Source organism: Phascolarctos cinereus, unplaced genomic scaffold, assembly GCF_003287225.1.
Source record: "Phascolarctos cinereus isolate Bilbo 61053 unplaced genomic scaffold, phaCin_HiC Scaffold_5;HRSCAF=322, whole genome shotgun sequence".
Lineage (NCBI taxonomy): Eukaryota > Metazoa > Chordata > Mammalia > Diprotodontia > Phascolarctidae > Phascolarctos > Phascolarctos cinereus.
This window is the reverse complement of record NW_027555958.1, coordinates 112,243,726-112,249,289: the sequence shown is the minus strand read 5'-3', so window position 1 is coordinate 112,249,289 and position 5,564 is coordinate 112,243,726. Positions and strand designations below refer to the sequence as shown.

At 36.6% G+C, this 5,564-nt stretch overlaps 1 pseudogene; it reads left to right on the top strand.

Moving 5' to 3' along the window:
* Window positions 1–2,439: 2,439 nt before the first annotated feature.
* LOC110198267 (small nuclear ribonucleoprotein G pseudogene) lies at window positions 2,440–2,749 on the top strand (annotated as a pseudogene).
* The last annotated feature ends 2,815 nt before the right edge of the window (window positions 2,750–5,564 follow it).

Sequence of the window (5,564 nt, the reverse complement as noted above, 5' to 3'; positions counted from 1 at the left end):
ACAATCTCTAGTTCATCTTCAATATCTTCAATGCAACCTGTCCCCAGAGGCTGTACAGGCACCCAGCCTTATGCTATTACCCAAAAGGCTTGAATTTCCCCACAAGAGAAACACACTTGGGCTTGCTAGAAAGGCAAACCCTTCCCCAAAAGACCTGCACAGTCTAAAACACTCAAAGGAATAATGGAGGGAAAATCCAGGTATTTTATTCCCTCATGTCATGGTTTTACTCCTTTAGAAAGGAATATATGCAATCCTCTTCTACCCAAGAGGCTAGCAAAAACCCAAGAGCTCTCCTTCCTCTAGTTAGAAGGCCAGATTCTGGAAATCTTGTCTATGGAGAAAAACAAAAGGCAATCCTAATACTGGTACTACTCAGTAACCCCCTCTTCAGTTTAGAAATTCCTATGTCTTTGCTAAGTGATTCCCCCATCCTGGGAACACAATTGAGAGCATGGAGTTATTTAATATACATTTCTCTTACTATTAGAGATTTGGAATATATTTTGGCATGGTCATTGACAATTTCTAATTCCTTTTTTTGATAAATGTTCATTCCTTTGACTGCTTATCTATTGAATAATGGCTCTTGGTATTTTAATTAATTTTTAAATGGTGGATGTTGGTTAATTTACCGGTAACACCAAAAATAAAATCTTATATTTAGGTATCAGAATTATTTTGGAAAAAAAATCATTCTGTAAAAGAAAGACTAAGGCTGTATCTACCTAGCATTAGAACTTCTAATGAAGTCAAAATATAGTTGCATATTGTGAAAATATTAGTCAACAGGTTGGTTTGATTTTTTTTTCATTGCATTTAGCCAGTAGTTCTGGTACCCTACAGAAATTGCCTCCACAAAATGCAAATATGATGACTTTTTTTTACATTTAATAGTATTTTTTTTCCAATAACATGTAAAGAAAATTTTCAACATTCATTTTTGTAAGATTTTGAGTTCCAAATTTTTCTCCTTCTCTCCCCCTTCCCCAAGACAGCAAGCAATCTGATATAGGTTATACATGTACGATTGTGTTAAACATATTTCCACATTAGTCATGTTGTGAAAGAAGAATCAGAGCAAAAAGAAAAAACCATGAGAAAGAAAAAACAAGAACAAAAAAAATGAAAATAATATGCTTCAATCTGCATTCAGACCCCATGGTTCTTTCTCTGGATGTGATTAGCATTTTCCATCATGAGTCTTTTGGAATTGTTTTGGATCATTGTATTGCTGAGAAGAGCTAAGTCTATCATAGCTGATCATTGCACAATGTTACTATTACTATGTACAGTGTTCTCCTAGTTCTGCTCACTTCACTCAGCCTCAGTTCATTTCTTTCAAGTCTTTCCAAGTTTTTCTTAAATCTGCCTACTCATGATGACTTTCTTAATAGACCATCTTGTCTTCAAAACTATATATAATATAAAGATTGTCTTGCTTTATGCAAAAACAAATTCCTAAAAAGTTTGGTAAAATTGGAATTTTTCAAAGAAATAATGCATTTTCATTCATTTATAAGTTCAGCAATACACTCTGATTGTGAAAGCTTTGGCTACAAGACATGAAAAATAAACACATTTAAGAATACAGAGGGTTTTTTAAAGCACACATTTAAAAGAAAAATCATGTCTTTTTTTTTCTGGACAACAAAGAATAACCTAGAAACACTTCCTTATATCATACAGTGGTTCCTCTAGAAAAGTTTAAGAACATTCATTTAAAGTCACATCTCACAGGCTTCCACCAAAGTATTAGTTAGCCAGAGGACATGATTTGTTCAAAACAAGAACATTTGATTATAAAAGCATGAAGAAAAAGTAGTAAAACATAAACTATCTCCACCCATCCACCCACACAAACCTAGGATACACACCATCAATGAGTAGAGTGGACATCCACTGGAAATACTCATGGAGAGGCACACAAATGTGTAGGGATGAAGTAGAGCTCTGCTGACCCAGGACCATTGATATCTTCCAGTGATGTTATCATACTGTTCCTGCTGGATGCTTTGTCTTTATATAGTCAATTGCTCCTCAGGGTGTTCTGCATTCCCTGGGTGCCACTCTTCATCTGTGGTTTCTGTTGGCTGCTATCAGGCATGGCTCCACTAGGGACATGATTAGAAGCTTCTCTCAGCCTCTTATTTCATGCTTCTTTTAAAGACCTTAGTTGCGGTGCTCTCTCTTCCACATGAGAAGAATATGCTTTCCCTGACTATTTTAAGATGTCAAGGCTTTCAGGGCAGCTAGGTGGTGCAGTGAATAGAGTACCCACCCTGGAGTCAGGAGAACCTGAGTTCAAATATAGTCTCAGACCAGATACTTGACACTTACTAGCTACGTGACTTGGGCAAGTCACTTAACCCCAATTGCCTACAAAAAAAAAAAGATGTTAGGCACAGGGAGGAGGCGAAAGGCCACAACTGAAACAAAATGAGCAAAGCACCCCCACCTGAGCTGAAAAATTTATGGACAAGAAGCTATCATTGAAATTAAATGGTGGAAGGCACGTCCAAACAATATTGTGGGGGTTTGATCCATTTATAAATCTTGTGATTGATGAATGTATGGAGATGGCACCAGGTGGGCAACAGAACAATATTGGAATGGCGGTAATCCAAGGAAACAGTATCATTATTTTAGAAGCCTTGGAACGAGTATAAGGAATGAAGCATGGATGATGCCCTGAGTCTCCACTTACCCTTTTCATTCCCAAGAGCCTCTTTTTTTTTCTTTTGATACATAAAATTGGTCATTGTATATTCTTTGTTTAACTTTCTGAAAATAAACTTCTTGTAAGATGTAAAAAAAAAAAGTCAAGGCTTTCAAAAATAAACAACTGCCCTCCTCCAAGAATCAGTAAAATTCCTTCCTATGAAGAAATCACTTAACCTCTCAGAATCCAGGCAATCCTATACTACTATAAATTGGGGAACTGTTCTTGTCACTCCCCTGGTGCAAGCCCTCAGCCTAGACTATTGTAATAATCTGCTAGTTGGCCTGCCAGCCACAAATCTGTCCTCTTTCTAACCTACCCTTTACTCAGCTGTCAAAGTGATCTTCCTAAAGCACAGGTCTGATCATGTTGCTCCTCCCGCGCTCCCCCCCCCCCGCCCCACCCCGGCTGCACTCAATAAACTCTGGTGGTTCCCTATAATTTTCCTCGTTTGGCTTTCAAAGCCCTTCATAATCTGTTCCCCTCTCACTAACCCCCACTGACCTACACCAACATACCTTTATAGTCTTCTTAAACCTCATTCTCCTCCTCATACTCTGCAATCCACTGACATAGGCTTTCTTGCTGTTCCTCAAATAAGACTCCATTTCCCAACTCTGGGCATTTTCACTAGCTGTCTCCTATGTCTGGAATGCTCTCCCTCCTTGTCTCCAACTCTCGGCTTCCCTGGCTTTCTCCAAGTCCCTGCTAAAATCCCCCCTTACACACACACCTTTCCAGTCTCCCTTAATTCTAGGATTTTCCCTCTGTTGATTATTTCCAATTTCTTCTGACAAGAGCATGATTGTACATAATTGTTTACATGTTATCTCCCCCAGTAGACTGTGAGTTCCTTGAGAACAGAGATTGCCTTTTGGCTTTCTTTGTATCCCAATGCTGAGCACAGTGACTGGCCCATAATAAGCATATAATAAATGTTTAGTGATTGACTGATCCACATTGATAGAGAGAATTTCCTAACAGGGAGCTTCTTACCTTGATTAGGTCACAGGAGCCAAAACAAGACAAATCATAGGTGTAGGAACCTCCCCCACAAAAAACAAACAAAACCAACCCTGCTTTTTAATTGATGAAACTGTGATACAGAGTGTAAGTGACTGTCAAGATAATTAGTGGTCCAGCTAGGACTTCAACATGGTGGTAAAATTCCACTGATTTTTCACTATTCCAGAAGGTATTTTCCCTTAACTCAAGTTTCAAACAACTTCTTCACCTCATTCCATTTCAAGAAAAAGTCGGTGGACTATTTTTGTGCAGACAGGAAGTTAAGCATGTTTTATTTTTTAATTTTAAAATATAATAAAACTTTATTTTAAAATGTAAAAACCATTTTAATTGGCAAGACTATATAAAAGCAATGGCTAGGATGATTTCTGTACACACATCCCACCTTCATATTAGTTTGGTTCCGTGGACCTTTTAGCGTGACCAGATCAAGATTTAGGCTTCAGCAGTAACACACAAATACACGAAAGATTCAGGTTAGTTTTTTCCCCCCAGAAAGGCAAACTCTTTTTTTTTTGTATTTTTTTACTCTGAACTCAATAAACACCAAACAAAATGATCATTTCCATATACAAAGTAGAACAGAAAAAGAAGTTTGTTCATGAAACTGTCGATCTCTATTGTGTACAGTTTGCTTCTCCTTTTAAGTATATAATAAATTCAATATGTAACTTTCAAAGCTGTCTTTTTTTGTTCAGGCCTTTCTCCAGTTCTCTTCTGTGCATTATTTATTTATTTTACTAATTTGATGTTTATTTTTTTTTAATGCTGGCTATTTTTTTTATTATTTTAAATTTTTCAATTACGTGTGAAAATTTTAGCATTCATTTTTTTAAAATTTGAGTTCCAAATTCACTCTCCTCTTCATCCTTCCCTTGAGAAGGCAAGCATTTGGATGTAGATTATACATGTGAAGTCATGCAAAACATTTTTCCATCTTAGCCATGTTCAAAAGAAAACAGAAAAAAAATGTAAAAACTACACTTCAATCTTAATTCAGACTCTACCAGTTCTTTCACTGGAAGTGGACAGCATTTTTTCATCATAAGTTCTTTGGAATTTTCTTGAATCATTGTATTGCTTAGAATAGCTAAGTCATTCACAGCTGGTCATCATGCAGTATTGCTGTTACCACCTACAATGTTCTACCTGTTATACTCACTTCACTTTGCATCAGTTTATATAAATCTTCCCAGGTTTTTCTGAATCCATCCTGCTTGTCATTTCTTACAGCACAAAAATATTCCATTACAATCATATAGCACAACTTGTTCAGCCATTCCCCAGTTGATGGGCATCTAAGGCAAACCCTTAATGTGAGAATTTTCTCCAGAGATCTCACCCCAATTCTATCTTATTAAATAATTCCTTGGGAGTTGCCCTTGACTAAGTTATCAAAAAGTGGAATGACTTGCCCAGGGCCACACAGCTATTACATGCCAGAGGAAATATTGGGGTTCTTCTGACTCCAAAGCCAGCACTCTATTCATTATTTCATGCTGCCTTTCATACTGCCTTTCATACTTTCACACTAAATCTTTCACAAAAAGATTTAGTTCTCACAGTGTGAAAGCCAATCAATAATAATAATTACTTACATTTAGATATCGTTTTAATACTTTATCATATATATCTTTTCAACTAGATAATTATATAATTATTTTAAATGGACATCATATGTAGTATAGTGACACACTAGGATATCCATAAACTGTGTAAATATAGTTCCATGCACTTTGTATTATCCTAAACAACCATTTCTGTTTGGTTATTACCTGAAGGGAAGGCGGGGACAAAAGCACACTAAATGTGAGTT